At 45.7% G+C, this 20,710-nt stretch overlaps 1 protein-coding gene across 1 annotated transcript in view; it reads left to right on the top strand.

Annotated features, from left to right (window-relative positions):
- The first annotated feature begins 10,808 nt into the window (after nucleotides 1-10,808).
- LOC136011806 (ral guanine nucleotide dissociation stimulator-like 1) overlaps nucleotides 10,809-20,710 on the top strand; it is a 60,385-nt gene continuing 50,483 nt past the window's right edge. The window contains exons 1-2 of the mRNA XM_065674195.1: nucleotides 10,809-10,929; nucleotides 15,016-15,090. The gene's annotated coding sequence lies outside the window, so the exon portion shown is untranslated. The remainder of the gene's footprint in view (nucleotides 10,930-15,015; nucleotides 15,091-20,710) is intronic.

Here is a 20,710-nt window from a genome sequence, read left to right on the forward strand (position 1 = left end):
TAATTTTAATTTTAGCTTTAATGAAATAAGCACAACCACCCCCGTCCCTCTAGGAAATTAATGAAAAGCAGACACCACATGAATGTGATACGCGGATTGACTCCACAACTCGTTCAAGTTGTAAAGTAGGTATGCTTTATTCAGCGCTGAGGTGCATGGGGATAGCTCCTCCAAAGTATGCACCCCCAGGGTCGTTTTTCCTTTACATTTATTCCCTTAAGGCATACATATGCATTAGATTACTGATATGCCTATACATATTTAGTATCTGTCCCCGCTTCGTATTATAATGAGCTAGAAGGTCCTTTGCGCCTGCGCAGTGCCCCCTCTGGTCATGGGCAGGGGTCTCAAGATGAAGTAAATGAGTCTTCCTCCTGTGGGCAAGGGTCCTCAAGATGAAGTAAATGAGTCTTCCTCTTCTTAAACTTTTCACCTTTTAATCTTCGCACATGGCTTTTAGGGCTTAGCCGGTATCTCATCCATAAATTATCAGCTTCTCCCCCTTATCAAGAGACCCAGACATTCGCATTTCCTTGTCAATAGTTGCTTATTAGTAGAATCAGGCCTCAGTCTCCTCACCTTATCAGTAGTTTGTGCCTTGTTCTGCTTAGTAAACCTGATAGGTGTTTACAACAGACAATACTTTTGTTTAAGCAAGGAATTCTTCTAACTCTCTTACACAATCCCCTGTATTGTTCCCTTGTACATTTATTAACCCTGTATCAAATGCATCAACATGCCAGGCATTAGTCCCCCTAATCCTTGGTATATTTAGCAGAGCAGAACTGTCTGCATTAATGCCCCCAGTGTTTCTACCACTTGAAGTTCTGCAGTAAATTGCAGGCTACACTACTTGCCAAGACACATTCAGCTGCAGTTTAGGTAGATGGCATAATAAAAAATACTACCTGCTGACATTCATGCATTTGGCACTGATCTCATCAACTAATCATATCTGCCTCACTGAGCTCTCTTCTTATCCTCTGCTGGCTTAAACACAGTTGATCTGTACAGCTTCACGCCAGTATTTCTGTTCCTTCTGGGATAAAAGCTGCTTTAGAATGGTAAGACTACCTTAAAATGGGGAGGTGGACTTGTTCTTGGGCTCTGTTTTTGTAATCAAGTAAACGACTGCTACCAGGGACAGAAAAGGTATAGACAGTTGTATAATGATCAGCCTTTGTCAGGCAGTGACCAGCATTCACAGCTACGCCCTAAACCCACAGCCACATTAGGCAACGTCTATTTCCCTCAAGGCCCTGTGAGCAGACCTTCCTGCTGACTGGCTCCAGCTCTTCAGAGCCTCAGGCTGAAAGGAAGCTCAGGACATCTGGCTGGCTAAATGCTATCTTGCATAGGAGTGCAAGGGGCCCTACAGAGCCCAGCCACACTGAGATTCTGATCTGAGTCAGTAGTCCCACCACAGGCCACATCCTCCCAGCAGAGGTGGGATGGTCTCTTTGGAGCATCACAATACAGTTGCTTTGAGCAGTAGATCCACTGTGGAAACTCCATGGTTTGACCTGAGGCGTTTTCCCATTTCTGAACTTGGATGCCATCCTTTTATCCTGGGTGAGAAAACTCAGCCCAGGACGACAATCTGAGCAGATCAGTGGGCCAGCGTGTCAAAGCAAAGCCTTTGATGTCATGGGTCAGTCCTGGAAAAAGCTAAAGTGCTCCAGGATGGAAGGGAAAAATGATTGATTTCAATCCCGAATCTATTTCTTACACAGATGGAGCTAATGCAATGCAGTAACCACACTCACTGGATGCTGCATTTCTGGGAGAGCTGTCAGAGGGAACAAGTGGGGCAAGTAGATTGGAGGGAGCCTGCTTTGCTAGCCAGGCTTGAACTTCAGTTCTCCTCTGGAGCCAATATTTCCATATGGTCCTGGCCATGAAAGTCAGGACCCCATCTCACCTCTGCCTCCCAAGGCTCCAGTTTCAGCTCTTGCTGCCTCTGCCATTTGTCTCTCTGATTTGATGCCCCTCATGCTCTCATAGCTGAATTTTAAAATGCCTTTCTTAGTCTGCCAAGACAATGCCATCTTTTTCAGTACTGTCAAGAACTTCATGATACGTGCATAGACTCCATAACTCATTAAAGCTGTAAAGTAGGTATGCTTTATTCAGCGCTGAGGCGCATGGGGGATAGCTCCTCCAAAGGCATGCACACCTCAGCGTCCTTTCCCTCTACATTTATTCTCTAGAGGTATACACATGCGTGAGGTTGCACAACACGCCTATACACATTCATGTCCTATCCCTTTGCGCTTGCACAGTGCCTCCTGGTGGTCGTGGGCGAGGGCCTCAAGATGAACTAAACCAGTCTTCCTCCAGCCTGAACTTTTCACCCTTAGTCGTTACGCATGCTCCCTGGACGCTTGGTTATTGTCCAAACCGCAGAGCCGATTTCAGCCGGCCTGGGCGTCCAAAGGACGGGAATCAAGTCACGGTCCCTACCTCTTAACAATAACCATATCCATCTTGTTCTAATACAGGGCGAGTACGATAAGCATGAACGAGCAATAACATTGTCAGGCAAGCGGCTTGACCTACCCCCTTGTACACTGCAAGCACCATAAGCACGAACAAGCAGTACCATTGTTAAGCAAGCGGCTTAACCCTAACCCACCTGTACATCGGTTAACCCTTCGCAGCATTCACACCAGAAACATCCCTAAAAGGAAGGCAACAGACATCTGGTGTCTGCCGTGCTGGTCTGGAAATGGTGGGAAAGGCAGTTTTGTCAGCCCATCTCTTCCGCAGAAGCAACTGCCAAATCCAACTAGCTATACGTCTGCACTTCCTCTCTGTTTGTCTGAAGGACAGCCCTTCTCGCTCACCTTAACTTTGCCTCCTTTACAAACAGCACAGGTAACACCAAGTGCGCATCACTCAGAGGACCCACAAGCCATTTTTCTCCACTACTTCACTTGAGTAATTCAGAAAACCACTCATGGAGCTCCCACAGACAGGGGTAAGTAAAGCTGGCACAGTGACATTTGGGAAGGCTGCTCCCGGACTGACTGCGGATCCTGCTCCAGCGAGCAGAATTCTACGTACTTTGTTAGGATGTTAACTTTTAGCACTGGCTGCTCTCGCTATTTAAATACCACCAAAACACTGAAGTTGTCTGCCTGGATCATCCGGAACATCTCCTTGTCTTGGCTCCTCCTCTTGTCTTGAGGCGCTAAAAAGATTTCACCAGTTGTGTCCATGGATCAGACGATTCTGTGAGAGGTAATAAAGGGTTAATGAAATTTTGCTTTCGCCAAGCATATGTGGCCTGCACAAGATAAAAGCTTATCAAACATGACCATCCTGTAATGTAACACCAGTGAGAGAAACTGAAAGAACTAACACCCACACAGGACTGGCCAGAACTGGCTCAAGACCCAGGGTGAAAAGTTCACCTTAGAGGAAGACGCCTTACTTCATCCCCAAAGACCCCCGAGGTGAGCACCAGGAGGCAGAGAGCATGCGCCAAAAGGAGGAGACCTGGGCGGACTTATGGAAATCCTTTCGGAGAAGCAATTGTAATAATTCCTCCCTGTTCTCGGGGTAACTATGAATATGTATTCGGCTGATGCAATATGGAATGGATAAAAAGCTTGTGTACGGGTACCACGGTGCGCCTCTGGCTATGGTCATGCACCCAGTGCTGTATTCTTTGATCCACTGACTTTGTCCCGAATAAATTTTTTTAGAAGTGAGCATGTTTCTCACAACTGGGGCCTCGTCCGGGATACTCGAAGCCTCTCTTTCGCGGGGCTCGGGGGTCCCGAACAGAAGGTGCACCCCGCTGAGTTCAGCGGTCTCTCCGGTTCCCTCAGGCACCAGCGAGGGTTGACGGCGGCGACCCCGGCAGGGGACTCGTGGACCAAAGAAGGGGAAGGAGCTCCCAGGGAAACACCACGGCAGCCAATAATACTTGTGCACAAGACTCGGGTGAGAAGAAGACGGACTGTCAGTATCACTCGGGTGGCTGGGATAGGGGAAGTGGAAGGAGTGTGTGTGAGACGCAGGACTGGCCTACGAAGCGAGTGCGGAGTCTTTCTGACAGCGGTTCCCGTAGCCCGAAAGGGAGTGGGCCGGTGAAGAGACGAAGCGAGTGACCGCCCTGGGAAATAATGGGACAAGGGGCGGGTAAGCCCAGTCCAGGAGCAAAAGGGAGCAGGAAAACACCTTCGGACATCCCCCCCGACAGTCCATTAGCAAGGATGTTGGCAAATTGGGTTTATGTTCCCTGCACTAAAGGGAAGGATAAAACTAAAATGGTACAATATTGTGTGTTTGAATGGACCAAAGGTCCTATCAGGCCCGATTCACTTTATTGGCCCCGGTACAGGTCTTAGGAGGGCTGGATTTGCCAGGCATTAGCCCTTTTTGTTGATGCTAAGGAACCTTCCAGTCAGGAAGAGAGTGATTATGCAGCATGCTGCTGAGGTGAAACCTGGCCACAAGAGATAAGGAAACAAAACAAGGAGAGGACAAGGAGGAAGAAAGAAAGAAAGAAAGAAAGAAAGAAATGGGACCCACTGGTTAACTTACCTCCTCCCTATAATCCTGTGGATATGGACTTGCCAGACCCATTAGGGGATCAGAATAGGCACGAATCAGGGGACAGAAATAATGACCGGAGGATGCTAGCAACACCGACAGCCCCTCCGAGGACCCGCCAGCAGCAAAAAGGGGGCGGACATGTAACTGCCTTGCTAGAGAAAGAGGAGGGGGAGGAAAGCAGAGGGACTAAACTTTATCCCTTACGGGAAGTCCCCATGCCTGGGATTCAGGGAGCGGTTGGATTTGTGAATGCTCCCCTTACGAGTGTAGAAGTAAGGGGATTTAAGAAGAAATGAGGAAGTTATTAGAAGATCCAGTGGGACTATCAGAGCAGTTTGATCGGTTTCTGGGACCAAACATTTACACCTGGGAAGAGACGCAGTCAATCATGGGAATTCTCTTCTCTCCTGAGGAGAGGCAGACGGTTAGAGCTGCAGGAACGAGAACACGGGAACGTGAAAAGCAGGGAGGGGTAGCGGCAGATCAAAAACTCCCAGCTACCCAACCCCAGTGGAATCAAAACACTGAAGCAGGAAGGGGGAGTATGGGTGATTATAGGTCACTGATAGTTAGGGGAATCAGAGAGGCAGCCCCAAGGGGAAAGAATGTAAGTAAGGCTTTTAATAATCAGCAAGGTAAAGAAGAAACCCCGACCGAGTGGTTGGAGAGGCTGAGACGCAGCATTCAACAATATTCAGGAATAGATCCTGCAAGCGAGGCAGGACGGGAGTTATTAAAGGTTAATTTTGTGACTCACTCATGGCCAGCTATAAGAAAGAAACTAGAGAAGCTGGAAGACTGGCATGCTAGGAGTTTGAATGAACTCTTGAGGGAAGCTCAGAAGGCGTACGTTAGAAGGGATGAGGAAAAAGCTAGAACAAAAGCTAAGATTATGGTGGCCATGCAGGATGCTGTCAGAAATCGGCCAAGAATCTCCCCAAAACCTCATCTGGGACCAAAAACGCTGCTTCATAAAAGAGAAAGTCCTAGAGGAAACGCACAAAATCCAGGGAATTGTTATTATTGTGGATGAAAAGGACGTTTCAAAAGGGAATGCCCACAACGGGCTAGGGATATGCTGGTGTTCAGAGACACCCAGCCGAATGAGCAAGAGGATTAGGGGTGTCAGGGGCTCTACCTCCCAGGGGAAGAAATAAAAGAAGAGCCCTTGATAAATTTAAAATTAGGCCCTCGGGAGGAAGATTTTGCTTTTCTAGTTGACACTGGGGCAGAAAGAACTTGTATAACTAAATTACCACAAGCATGTCAAAAGGGAAAGGAAACAACTCGGCTAGTGGGGGCAAAAGGGGAAGGGTTTTCAGTACCTATAATGGAAAAAGTCTTAGTTCAAGGAGAGGACCAGTACGGAATTGATGGCTTATTACTAGTACCAGATGCTGGGTGTAACTTATGAGGACGAGACTTACAAGCAAAATTGGGAATGGGAGTGATGCCAGGGAAGGGAAAAATGGTAGTAAAAATCTTTGAATTGCAAGAAGAAGATGGAAAAGAAATACAGCCTGAAGTACGGGCAGGACAAAGGAATAGAGGAGGGTTGGATATTCCTCCCATCAAAGTGACTGTGGAAAATGAGTCACAACCGATAAGAGCGAAACAATACCCCATATCACGGGAAGGCAGAGAAGGTTTAAGGCCGGTAATAGAAGAATTATTAAGGGAAGGTACCCTGGAACCTTGTATGTCCCCTCATAACACTCCTATTCTCCCTGTTAAGAAACCAGATGGGACTTAGAGGTTGGTTTAGGACCTCAGAGAAGTAAATAAAAGAACTAGGTCCCGTTATCCAGTGGTACCAAGTCCATATACCCTACTGAGTAAAATTCCTCACAATCACGAGTGGTTTAGAGTGATAGATCTTAAAGATGCATTTTGGGCTTGCCCGCTGGCAGATGAAAGTAGAGACTTATTTGCCTTCGAGTGGGAGGATCCGAAGACGGGTCGAAAACAGCAGTTAAGATGGACAAACTTACCCCAAGGATTTACAGAATCCCCAAATCTATTTGGACAAGCTTTGGAAGAAAGTATGTTACACTTCCGGGCACCTTATGGAACCCAAATGTTACAACATGTGGATGACCTGTTAGTAGCTGGAGTAGAAGAAAAGGAGGTCAGGGAAGCCTCAGTTGCACTATTCAATTCTGGGGGGAAACAGGGCTTGCGCGTTTCAAAAAGAAAGTTACAATTTGTAGAAAAGGAGGTCAAATATCTAGGACATTTGATTAGCGCTGGGAGACAAAAAATAAACCCTGAAAGAATTACAGGACTAATCTCCTTGCCTCCACCACAGACGAAGCGGGAGATCCGAAAATCGTTAGGGTTATTAGGCTATCGTAGGCTACGGATAGAGGGATATACACAATCTGTCCAATTTTTCTCTGAGAAGCTGCTAGAAGAAGGACCCCTTTATTGGATGAGTGATGAGAAAAACAGGTAAGAGGATCTGAAAAGGAAGTTAATTACTGCCCCTGTATTAGATTATTATTAGATATATATATTAGATATTATTGATTAATTACCAGACTAAGGTCCGAGAGGATTTACTTGATGAGCCTTTACCATATAGGGAACAACTGTTTACTGATGCCTCCTCACGGTGCGTTGAAGGGAAAAGAATGTCAGGATATGCCGTGGTGGACGGTAAAAGAATGGCTGCAATCGAACGAGGAAGGTTACCTGCAAACTGGTCTGCACAGACCTGTGAGATATATGCCCTAAAACAGGCACTGTTATATCTAAAAGACAAAGAAGGAACTATATACACAGACTCAAAGTATGCATTTGGGGCAGTACACACTTTTGGAAAAATCTGGGAGGAAAGAGGTGTGATTAATGCAAAAGGAAAGGAACTAGTCCCTGAACAATTGATGAAGGAGATTCTGGAAGCGTTAAGACTTCCCTTGGAGACAGCAATAGCACATAGAAAAGGCCATCAAAAGGGAATTTCAAGAGAAATCAGAGGGAACAACATCGCTGACCAAATGGCCAGGGAAGCAGCCATGAATCCACATTTAGCAATGCGGATTATACTCCGAGAAAGTGTGAGCTCGCAAATCCCAAGTTTACAGAAATTGAAGAAAAGGAGCTGATTAAAACTGGGCAAAAAGGGATGTGGAAGGAAAACGGAAATTACCAGACGGTAATATATAATTGTCCCGAAGTTTGGGGGTAGAATGGGAATTACATACTCCCTGGCACCCCAAGAGTTCAGGAAGAGTGGAGAGAATGAACCAAACTCGAAAACAAACATTATCAAAACTAGTGATCGAAACCCAAATGTCCTGGATTAAGTGTTTACCATTGGCATTAATGCGCATTCGAACTAAACCACGAAAAGATATGGGTATCTCTCCTTCTGAAATGATGTTTGGGTTACCCTAGCAGAACCAGGACAGGAATATGGTAAGCCCTGAGGAAGGAGATCAGTATGTCCGTAAATCTGTGACCACCATTGCCAAGACACTTACGGAATTACGAGAAAAGGGACTCCTACCTCAGACCAGCCCTTTAGACTGTAAAATTCATAAGGTTAAACCGGGAGATTGGGTATTGATAAAAGCTTGGAAAGATCATTCGCTAACCCCTGACTGGGAAGGTCCGTTTCAGGTACTACTCACCACCGAGACTGCCATCCGAACGGAAGAAAAAGGGTGGACCCATGCTTCTCCAGTGAAAGGACCAGTAGAAGAACCTGTTACACGGACTAGAACGTCACCTGATGACCCACTGAAAGTAACTCTTAAAAGGACTAAATAATCATCAACGAAGGGGAACACACGTCTTTGCACAGGTGGTTTGGACTAGGCCGATTTGAGGGCCTAGAAAAGAAAACATTGGTTGTATTTCAGGAAGGGACACGTTCGGAACCAGTGTTAGTAACGAAAAGGCAGGAGTAGACAAGGCAGGATATAGCTGGAAACCTACCGCTATTGATTGGGAACTAATAAACCTAATAAATTTTTTTAGAAGTGAGCACGTTTCTCACAATTCTGAGTCCAGAAATAAGGATCTCAGCACACGGCCTGAGAAGCCGAACATCTAACAGTTATTTCAAGCTGTGCCACGGGTTATTTTCTCCTGTTGGGAACGGTTCTCAGGTCTCCCAAACAAATAGTCATGGTATTTTGACTAACGAAGGGATCTCAGAAGTTAGCAGCAAGTTCCCCAAAACTTGAAGGAATCCAGGTTCGGGTGTTTTAGTTTTGTATCGTGTGAGAAACACATAAATGTATTGGCTTTCGCAAGTCACAGGTGTGGTTATGTGGATATAACTGTACGAGTTTACAATAACAGAAACAAAGCTCGCTGAAGACACAAGATTAGACAACAAGGTAAAAAGGGTCAGACTCTCAAAACCGAGTCACTTAGAATGTTTATGTTGTAAGTCTGTGGAATGTAGTGGCCCCACTAAACATGAGTTAATTGTTTCACACTAGTCTTCTAAAGTATCTTCAAAGAACAATGTTTGTGTTGTAAGTCTGTGGTGAGATAACAGGATTTAGTGGCCCCACTAAACATGAATGAGTTATTTCCCACCATCCTGCTACTTATCGGTGAGTTTAGAGACAGAGCCTCCCAAACATCTGCTAGCTCGGGATACTCCTTGTCTGCCCATCCTGCATTAGATTTTGCAGGAAGGTCCCACTGTTTTAAATCTTTGCTAGGTATCGATAGAATCGTGGTTTCAGCTAGTTGTGTGATTACTGGGGCGTCCAACTGTGCCAAAGGTGAAAAGTACACTGTGAGGAAGACTGCTTACTTCATCTTGAAGACCCCTACTCACAAGAGGAAGACTGCTTACTTCATCCTCAAGACCCCCGCCCACAATCACCGCAGAGCACTGCGCAGACGCCAAGAGGAGGAGACTTACGATAAGAAGTTCTTGGAGCTAGTTCTAATATTCCCCGCCTATATGCAGGAATTATGAGTACGTATGTAACTGATGCAATAGTGAAAGTACAGAAACCTGCAACAAATACTAATCCCTTGCGCCTCTGGCTACGGTCATGCGCCCAGCGCTGTTGCTTTTGCTTTATTGACTTTGTCCTTCAACAAAACCTTGTTAGCTTGCTTAGAGGAGTGAGTTCGTATTGATACGCGGACTCTGCATCAGTATCTCACAATTGCTTTCTCCGCCGGATGAGAAAGTAATGGTCTGCATTTCTGCAAGAGTTACAGCTCTGCCCTGTTTCTGCAGGGCGCACTTTAAAGCACACACAGCCGTTTCAGCGGTGAGTCAAATGAGCTTAAACGCACACGCACTGAACGTGCCGTGCTGCTGAGCGCCTTCAGCTGCGTCAGGCCAAGGCCCCAGCTAACACAAAACGCCCGGCCTGTTAGCGTAAGATTAAACACATAACCACCGGAATGGTTATATGAGGCGCTTTATTGCAGCGCTGGGAAACCAGGGGCACTCGCCCAAATCTGGCTTCAACCTCGTCACATCGCGTCCACAGTTTATATCCTAAAAGTTTCACAGTTAATACATATTCATCATAGGTTACAACATTTAACTAATACATATGCATTAGGGATTGCCATATCCATCTATTACAACATCAGCCTCTTCTGCGCTTGCGCGGCCCCCTCTGGTGGTCGTCTGGTGGTCGTTCCGATGAAGTAAGAGTCTTCCTCAGATGCAGTAAGAAGTCTTCCTCAGGTTGTCCTTTTCACCTTTCCCCCACTTGAGTATATTCCAAACGTTAGCACCCTCTTATCTTCTTTCTGGTATGCTCTTCCAGCTATCGTATACACAGGTTCCACTTGGGTATAGTCTCCAGTACATACTTTTCTAAATCCTTTTACACTCCTTTTACCATATTTGGTTACGCTATGTTTTTGTAGCATTGGGTACAAGACAGCTGTGATATATTGCAACATTAGAACCGCCGTGATACAAAACCACGAAGTCACAGCATTTTCTAATATACAAAACCTCACTATTAATTTATAAATTTCTCAAACATAATAATTTTTACTATTTTATGCAATTGTTTTATCATACAAAATTCTGCTCTTTCCAACAGGCCTGCCGCCGGCCAGGCGGGCTCCGGCCCCTTCCTCTGGCGAGGGGCAGACGCGCGGTGAGGCGGCGGCGGGCGATGCCACCCTCGGGCTGGGCTCCGGCCCCGCGCGGCCCAGGCGCGGCCCCGCCGCAGGCCCGCGCAGCCTCCCAGCCAGCGGAGAGGCGAGGCCAGCCTGCCCGGGGCGGGCTGTGGGTTGGGCCAGGACGGGCCTGGGCGGGTGCGCGGCCTCAGCCCCCCGCCCCGAGGGGTGACCGTGCTGCCGACCCCCGGCCGCTTGGTGCCTGCCGTCTCCACCGCGGAGCCGCTTCGCTCCTCTCAGGTACCACTCGCGGCTCTCTGCGTTTATTCGGGTTAAGGGATCTCGAGAGAGAGACCAAGCATACCTGGTGGGAAGGCCAACGCAGTTACCTTGGGTTCATCTGTAAGATCCAGAACTGTGTCTAAGCTCCGAGGCTCATCTCGCAACAATTTACAGAGCTGTGGGAAAGTCCGGGAAACTCCGTGCGGCTTAAGACGATGCAAACTGCTGCTGACGGGGAAAGGCGTGATCTGCAGATCCCCTCCATCACTGGTGCAGCAGTAGTGTTTGCGTGGAAGGTCTGGTGGTTAAAGGTCGTGGCAACCGGAGAGGAACTGGCCCATCCAGTTACTGCAGAGCAGATGGGAGGGATTCCCCATTGCCAGGGAGCTCTTACGCAAACACTAATGGGTGGGACAGCGCAATGAACACAGGCTGTCCCAGCAGACTCGGGCCTCTCTTCAGCGCAGCACATACGGGTGTGCTTCCTCTGGCCCATCTTAAAAGCAGAGGCGAACCGTTTCCCGGCTTCCACACTGGGGTCTTTTTCTGCGTTTATCGCGTTACTTGCTTGCATGTCGATACTCAACCCTGGGTGGCAGAGACCATTTCTACAGAAACAGCAATCAGACATCATTCCAACGCTTCCCCCCTCCCTCCTATTTTCTTTTTTTCAGCGTAAGAATTTTAACGTTACAAAAAATCGCAGCCACTGAAGAGGGAAAGACTTTCCCTAGTACTGTAATGGTACTGCTTTACAAAAGCTGTCTAATTTTTGTATTTGGTAGTTCAGCTGAGCTGTTGTATCTTTTCTACAGTGTTATGGTGTGCTGTTTCATAGCCTGACTGTGTAAGAATCTTAAATTCAAGTGAGGGTATGAAGTTTTTGAGAGTGTAGGTAGCTAAAGGGCCAATGGAAGAAACACCGTCTCTTTGGGGAAGTAAAGCTGGCGCAGCGGCCTTTTGAAGGCTGCTCATGGACGTGGGAGCCTGCTCCAGGGAGCTGAATTTCACGTGCGTTGTTAGGATGCTGACTTTCAGCACTGGCTGCTCTCGCTATTTAAAAACCAGCAAAACACTGAAGTTGTCTGCCTGGACATCTGGAACATCTGCTTGTGTTGACTCCTCTTTTCTTCATGGGTAAACAGTATTTCACCAGTTGTGTCCATGGATCAGTTTATTCTTAGTCCAGAAAAAGAATCTTAGCTTAGAGCCTGAGAGGCCGAACATCTAACAGTTATTTCAAGCTGTGCCACGGGTTATTTTCTCCTGCTGGGAGCAGTTCTCAGGTCTCCCAGACAAATAGTCATGGTATTTTGACTAATGAAGGGATCTCAGAAGTTAGCAGAACGTTCCCCAAAACTCGAAGGAATACAGGTTCGGGTGTTTTCGTTTTGTATTGCTTTCTAAGCCGGATGAGAAATTACGGGCCTGCATTCCTGCAAGAGTTACAGCTCCGTACTGCTTTTCAAAGGTGTATTTTAAAGCACGCACAGACGGCTTCAGCGGTGAGTAAAATAAGCTTAAAAGCATACGTGCTGAATGTGGCATGCTGCTGAGCGCCTTCAGCTGTGTCAGGCCAAGGCCCCAGCTGATGTAAAATGTCCTCACTTCCCTGGAATAATTGCCGCTGTGGCAGTATAAGCCCGATCTTCAGGAAGTAGCTATAACTTTCATTATTATTTAGTTATGTTTGTGTATTTTCTTTGGTATCAGAGACAAGAATATAAGAACTCGGCTTGATGTAGTATCCAGGTTGGTATTTTAAACTGTTATATATCTGCCCTGAGGTTTTTATCATACCAGTTTCTTGCAGAGTTCCATGACATGGAGCAGTACAGCAGTGCTGAAACCAAAGTCACGAAATACACGCATTTCCTGTCCTGCATAGAGATAGTGCTTAGAACCTCTGCTTCCCATGTTTTTAATCAGGTCAGAGTAGAACTGAAATCTGTTTTCTGTGGGGGGCACCACTGGTCCTGGAAGCTCTGGGTTGCTGCCGTGAGAGGTTATTTATTCCGTAAGAAGGGAAAGGAAAAGGGTGGAGGTTTGGAAATCCGGGAATACCCCTAGTTGTCAGATGATAGGAAACGTCATGAAGCCGTTCTGGCTTCTGAGATTGGTGCAGTCAACATGCAGAATTCTGATTTTTCAGCAGCATGCAGAATGAGGAAATGTGAAGGCCTATGCTAGACAGCCTGTGTGTGTAGGGAAGCAATATCCAAATAATAAGGGTAAAATGACGGAAAAATCTCATTCCTACGTTCAGAAGGTTTAAGGTTATTTGCATTTTCACAGTCAGGCAATCAGTGAAATGAAACAGTCATTCTTGGTTAGAGTTCCTTATTTTGAGTTAGATTATAAGTTACTGCACTTTAGGCAGTTCTATTCCAGCACAGGGTGTCTGTCCCTCAAGTTAATAAAAACAGCTAGAGTGGAAAACTCCCCATCTGGAAAAGCTGTAAGTTTCCAGGAAAGCGAAAAGCTTTTGAAGATCTGTCAAAATCAGTCGAAACTGTGTTGCAGAGAGACGAGTTTCACTATCTTGAGACTACATTTGCGGAATTCCGGAATAAAACAAGTCTTTAGTAAAGAGGTAATGTTTTAAATGACTAAGCCTGAAGAATGTTTGGTATCTCATTTACTTCTTCTTCATCCCAGTTGTTTTCTTTCAGTACTTTATTCCAGTCTGCCTAATGAAAAACTATTACATTGGTTTCATTCCACAATTCTTGCTTTCAGAATCTCAACAGATAATATTTGCATTGGAAACAAAGTGCAAACCAGTGGGGTTTTTTGGTAAAAGCAATAGTTTTGAGTGGTATTTATGAAGTAGTGGCTGCAATTCTGTATGTTTCTATTTGGGCAGCAGCCTTCTTTTGTACTGTTCAGAATTTGAACTGTCTTCTTTGGCTTTTTAATCTTGAGTCTCTGCTCCCTCTTGCTAGGATGTATCGTTAATTTAGGAGATGGAAGAGTTTCTAATTTGTAATCCCACTGCATGTCACCAGGTAGCGTTTGTACCTTTGGCCCACGGGGCTGTGGAACACAGATCTGTGTTATTCGTGCCACGTATTTGTATCAAGGCAAAAGCACAGATGCGTCACGGCACATTTTCCTCAAGCTGACGATGTAGTACATCGGTCGCTAAACAGCAACAGTGGGAGGGGAACTGCACACCTCCCCCATGCTGCCTCTGTAGAGTTCAGCCTTTCCTACATCAGTGGTCTGAAAGTTCCTTCCCAGAGACAGCCAACTCAAAAGGTAGAGAGGAATTTTCTGTTAGGCTGCTCTTGTTGATGTTTTCATTTATAATCCCATTTTTAAAGCTTTTTTATCACACCTACTTAACAAATAAGTATTCAAACTACTCACAAAAGTCATCTTCGGGACCGCCCTCTAAATAGTGGTAGAATTGAAGGGAATGTTTCTAGCTGCTTCAGACTTAAAGCAGGATGTAAGCCTTAAAACCAACTGCTGTTGAAAATGCACACACCCCCCAACACCAAACCCTAGATTTGTTGACAAATATTGTACCTCCTGGAAACCGTGAGAGAAAATGGAAATGTTATAATGGCACGTCTGCAAGATGACTTTGATAAACTCCTTGCAAAAGTACGATGAAATGTTTCGCATCCGGATGTGTTCATGACCTTACGTTCTGTGTGGTGAGCCAAAGTTGGTACTTTCAGCAAGGGAATCACAAGTGCCGATGCCGCAGTTGTGGTCAGTTGTCATGTGTATTCAGAAGTTAAGTGAGACACTGGATTACCGCTGTTGTTCTCTCCAGTAATATTATTCTTTGTGGGATAATGGATATTCTTTTAGATACTAATACACGGTAGGATCGTAAGATAACTTGATAGCAGTCAGGCTATACAATCTTACGTGGAACATGCCTGAGAAGTATCTTAAAGATAAACTTACCAAAAGTCTCCGTTATTTGATAGAGCATTTGGTGTTTGGAGAGCCAAAATAATTTGGTAGTCAAAGATGTACTTATTCCTGTGAAAAGATGGAATTTAATCTGTGTTTCATTGTGAAAGCCTGGTCAGGGATCTGACTTGCGTCTGATTGTTGTGCTTTGTTTTTCTTTCCGCTTTGTAGGATGAAGAAGACCAGATAAAAGAACGTACTGTCAGCAACACCAGGAAGATAACAAGTGGAACTCTTGAGAAGCTGGTAGAAAACCTTATAACGTCTTTTGAGGATAATGATTTTACTTACATCGATATGTTTCTATTAACATACGGGGCTTTTGCTTCCTCTAAGGCAGTACTAGAGCTTCTCCTTGACAGGTAAGAGCCAGTATAATGAAAAGTAAGCCATTGTTTACGTGATAGGCGGATGTTGTCAGGAATTCCTTCCATTACATTTAGTGCGCATGAACTTACTAACCCGTTGGACAGATGTCACTAATACTGCAAATTCCACAATTTGCGCATAAACATGAAGCGCGTAAAGGCAAGTTGCCCACATCCCAAGTCTCATTAAAGCGTAGTCGCCAGGTAGAGAGTGTGCTGTGTCTGATTGTTAAGAAACCAAACTGGGACTGACACAAGACAATTAATATTGTTCCCCCCCCAAAAAAGGCCAGAATGCATGGGCTGCAGATCCTATAGGAATCTAGAATAGATGCTTATGTTTTGCTGGATGCTGCTACTTCCAGACCGAATTCTGCTTTTCGGGGACTGCTGATTTGAAACAAGGATTGTACAGCCATAAGCAAAATTTGACAATACCCTTCCGTTACTTCACATGCACATGCAGTCATAATTTTTTAAGGACAGACAAGAACTGCTTAGTGTTTGTTAGTATAGAAGAGCAGCATAAGAACTCACAGGCTTTAACCTTGGCTCTCCCCACTAGGCAGATAAGGAACCAAGGCATAGATAAGTTATCTGTGCTCTTCTTTTGTATTTGAAAAGCAGTATAGTACTCCTTGCTTTAAATGAATGTTTTGTGGCTCAGTTCATAGCAGTGTTGAAATGCCTAGCTGCCAGGCCTGCTGTGATTGTGGGAATAGCTGTGGTTTCTCAAGTGTAGCAACTTCCCAGTCAGGGAGGAAGTCAGATGAGGAAAGAGCAGCCATCCTGGTGAGCAGACTGTACAGCGAGGTTTACTATGGTGAGCTTTACCTGTCAGTCCATACCAATTCAGACGCAGAACATGAGGAGCAATAAAAATGGCATATATGAAAGAATAGAAAAATGTTGAGGAATTCCTTCTTCTGAGTGGGTAATTCTTTGTATGCCTTCAGCTTTGGATTCTAAATTTTTGACATACATATCTTTGAAGAATAAAATAGGAAAGGACATCAAGTTTGCGTGGATTCTAATAACTTTAGAGAGGAGCTGACTTGCCAAGTGACAGTGTGTCATGAGATCTCTTGCTGCCTAAGCATGTTGATTGCCAAAGAGAATCCAAGAGCTGTATGCATATAGGCAGTGACTTTCAGCCAGTACTCTTTCATGTGTGATTTATTTTACTTACTTTCATTAAGATACTTTTTAAAATGAAAAATTCTGAATGAATAAAATTTGCATCTTTTGCAAGGACGCTTTGCCCCAAGCGGCTATTTTCAGTATCGTTCCCCTAACAGTGCAGTTTTTCTTGCTCTGCACTGGTGGGTTGCCAGACTGCTCATTTGTGGTTCTTATGTGTTAATTGATGTGTATCTGGGGATATTTTCTTTCCGTAACCAGTGAGAGCTTGCAAAGAGCTCAAATAATGTGAATCAGTCATTCAAAGGTGGCTTTGAACAGGATGGCATACAACAAGTAGTCTTAAGACAACTAATTCTGTCTGAAAGTACATTCATATATCCACTTCAGATTCCCAGAAAGCATATTTACATACATTCCTCAACATGGTCAACGTAATTTTGATTTTTAGTAGTTTCCATTCTTACTTCTCTCTTACTGAGGTGCCTCAGGAATGCAAACAAATGTCCCACCCGAGGCTGCGACTTCATTTTAAAACTCACTGTCCAAACATGCCTAGAGCTTTTTGCAACAGACCGCACCATGAAGACCCTCTGCTGTCTGTTTTTTTCAGCTAGGGATGCCTGGATATTGAAACCCTTGAACAACTTGACAATGGCAGCTCCTGTGAAAGGGAAGCAGCTGTCCACACGTAAGTGTAGTTTTGCCCTGCGAGCTGTATTCAGGATTCAATATCAGAGGAGGCTGTGGTCTTATTTCTGCGGTAGCACAACGTCTGATGAGTTTCTCTGATGCAGTTTTCATTGATAGAGTCAGCACAGCTGATTATTTTTCTAAGATTGTTATTATTCTGAAAAGGCAAATGCCTGGTGGAAGGTTTTGGTTTGGATTTTTTTTCCTTTCTTCGTTAATTAGTGTTCCACCTCGTGCTCATGTAGCAAGTCCTATACTAGGGCTTGAGGACACTTATGGCACAGCCTCATTTGAGAGACTTGGGGGAGCTATAAACCTATCCCGCTGTTTCCAAATTCGAGGTCCAAGCCAGCAGTTACTTCTCCCACTTGTTGCAGTGACATAATAGTTGTTACTGACCCAAGATCATTTCAGCTGTGTTCGAAATCGTGCCTTCTAAGGATCCGTTCTGCAAAGGGCATTTTCTTCTGTTCACTTATGCATCGTTCCTGTCAGTTTTGGGCCTCTAGGGTGGTCAAAAAAAGAAAGGTATTTTTCGTCAGGGATCAGGTTTAATTACCTATAATCTAAAATGTCGTTGGGGCTTTTTATTATTATTGTCCTTTTCTTTAAAACTGCATTCAGTACTACACAGCTTAAAGAAAGGAACTGTAATTTTGTAACTTTACAAATACGCAGAGTTTGGACCTTAGAGTTATGAGTAGGCTCAGAACACCCGCAAAGGGTCTGCGAGCTCAAAAAAAAAAAAAACCCTGCCATGCATGACTCTGCTTTTCTTCTTTTCTTTTTCCTTAGTTATCAGGAGCCAGCTTAGCTTCTCGTGTTCAGTAGCTTGCTTTCCACAGTTCTTACTGCTTTCAGTCAGTCAGAAAGTTTGTGGCTGTAAGTAAGAGAAGAATAAAATCCAGAAAAGGTGGAATTCCAGTGAAATGTCTGTGTTTCCAGAAATATGATGCCTTGCCTCTCTTAGTTGTCTGACAAGAGAGTAGTGAGGAGTGAGTAACCTGACCCTCTCTCTCCTCCTATAAGCGATTCTTTTTGCTCTTCCTTGCATTATATAAACAAGATTGCCTGGTGCTGTTTCTCAGCTCTGCGGTTTTTTGTGTGGAGGTGTGACAGAGTTGCCTCTTTATCTTAGATCATCGTTGCCTTCGGAGTTCTCTGTGTTTACTGCATGTTTTCTTAGCTTAGGCTTCTGTTGACTTTCAAAAAGAAGAGTTTGAGGAGCGAGTCCCCCTCGCTCTTGTCAGGCCCGCCTTGCCCGTCGCCTCCCTCCTCGTCATCCACGAACTTCTTAAGAGAGGTGTGCACATCGACGGGGATATGCAAAGCGAGGTGGTGGAGTGGCTCTTTACGTGAGAGAGCAACTAGAATGTATTGAGTTCTGTCCGGGGTCGGATGAGGAGCAAATGGAATGTCTGTGGGTACGAATCAAGGGGCTGACTGGCACGGGTGATACAGTTGTGGGGGTCTATTACAGACCTCCTGATCAGGACGAAGGAGTTGATGAGGCTTTCTACAGGCAACTGGAAGTAGCCTCGCGACTACATGCCTTAGTCGTCGTGGGGGACTTTAATTACCCCGATATTTGCTGGAAGACTCACACAGCCAGTCATTCACAGTCTAGGAGGTTCCTCGAGTGCATTGATGATAATTTCTTAATGCAAATGGTGGACGTACCAACTAGGGGAGCAGCGCTGCTAGATTTAGTACTCGCCAACAAGGAGGGTTTGGTCGAAGTGGTGACGGTCAATGGCAGCCTTGGCTGCAGTGACCATGAGATGGTGGAGTTTAGGATCCTGTGTGGGAGGAATAGAATACCTAGCAAAGCCACAGTTCTGGATTTCCGAAGGGCCAACTTTGGCCTCTTCAGTCAACTGCTAAGGGAAGTCTCATGGGAAAGTGTACTAGGCGGTAAAGGGGCTCAAGATAGTTGGTTAGCATTCAAGGACCGCTTCTTCCAAGCTCAGGATCGGAGCGTCCCAATGAGTAGGAAGTCAAGTAAGGGATCTAGGAGACCGGCGTGGTTAAACAAGGAGCTGCTGGGCAAACTCAAGTGGAAAAGGAGAATCTATGGATTATGGAAGGAGGGGCTGGCCGCTTGGGAGGAATATAGGACAGTTGTTAGAGGATGTAGGGAGGCAATTAGGACAGCTAAGGCCTCCTTGGAACTCAATCTTGCTAGTCGGGTTAAAGACAATAGAAAGGGCTTCTTCAAATACATAGCAAATAAAACTAACACAAGAGGCAATATAGGCCCACTGCTGAACGAAGTGGGTACCCTGGAGACAGAGGATATAAAGAAGGCAGAGGTGCTGAATGCCTTCTTTGCCTCTGTCTTTACTCCTGCAGACTCTCCCCGAGGGCCCCGGATTTCTATAGCCCCAGAAGGAGTCAGGACAAAGGAGGAGTTTGCTTTGGTAGATGAGGATTGGGTTAGGGATCAGCTATGCAATCTGGACATCTGTAAATCGATGGGTCCGGATGGAATGCACCCACGGGTGCTGAGGGAGCTGGCGGAGGTCATTGCTAGGCCACTTTCCATCATCTTTGGAAAGTCGTGGGAAACGGGCGAGGTGCCTGAGGATTGGCGGATGGCAAAGGTCACACCAATCTATAAGAAGGGCAAGAAGGAGGACCCGGGTAATTATAGACCGGTCAGCCTTACCTCCATCCCTGGAAAGGTGATGGAACAACTTATTCTTGACTCCATCACTAGGCATATCAAGGATGAGGGGGTCATTAAGAACAGCCAACATGGTTTTATGAGGGGGAAGTCATGTATGACCAACCTTATAGCCTTCTATGAGGAAGTGACTAGGTGGAGGGATGATGGTAGAGCGGTAGATGTAGTTTTTCTTGATTTCAGTAAGGCATTTGATACTGTCTCCCACAGCATCCTCATAGATAAGCTAAGGAAGTGTGGGCTTGACGATCAAGTAGTGAGGTGGATCGAGAACTGGTTGAAAGGAAGAAGGCAGAGAGTTGTGGTCAATGGCGCAGAATCTAGCTGGAGGTCTGTGACTAGTGGAGTTCCTCAGGGGTCGGTGCTGGGACCGGTGCTGTTTAATATTTTCATCAATGACCTGGATGAGGGAACTGAGTGCACCCTCAGCAAGTTTGCTGATGACACAAAACTGGGAGGAGTGGCTGACACACCAGAGGACTGTGCTGCCATTCAGCGAGACCTGGACAGGCTGGAGAGTTGGGCGGGGAGAAACTTGATGAAATTTAACAAGGGCAAGTGTAGAGTCTTGCATCTGGGGAAGAACAACCCCATGTACCAGTACAGGTTGGGGGTTGACCTGCTGGAAAGTAGTGAAGGGGAAAGGGACCTGGGGGTCCTGGTGGATAGGAGGATGACCATGAGCCAGCAATGTGCTCTTGTGGCCAAGAAGGCAAATGGCATCTTAGGGTGCATTAGAAAGGGAGTGGTTAGTAGGTCAAGAGAGGTTCTCCTCCCCCTCTACTCAGCCTTGGTGAGGCCGCATCTGGAATATTGTGTCCAGTTCTGGGCCCCTCAATTCAAGAAGGACAGGGAATTGCTTGAAGGAGTCCAGCGCAGAGCCACAAAGATGATTAAGGGAGTGGAACATCTCCCTTATGAGGAGAGGCTGAGGGAGCTGGGTCTCTTTAGCTTGGAGAAGAGGAGACTGAGGGGTGAC

Source organism: Lathamus discolor, chromosome 3 (assembly GCF_037157495.1).
Source record: "Lathamus discolor isolate bLatDis1 chromosome 3, bLatDis1.hap1, whole genome shotgun sequence".
Lineage (NCBI taxonomy): Eukaryota > Metazoa > Chordata > Aves > Psittaciformes > Psittacidae > Lathamus > Lathamus discolor.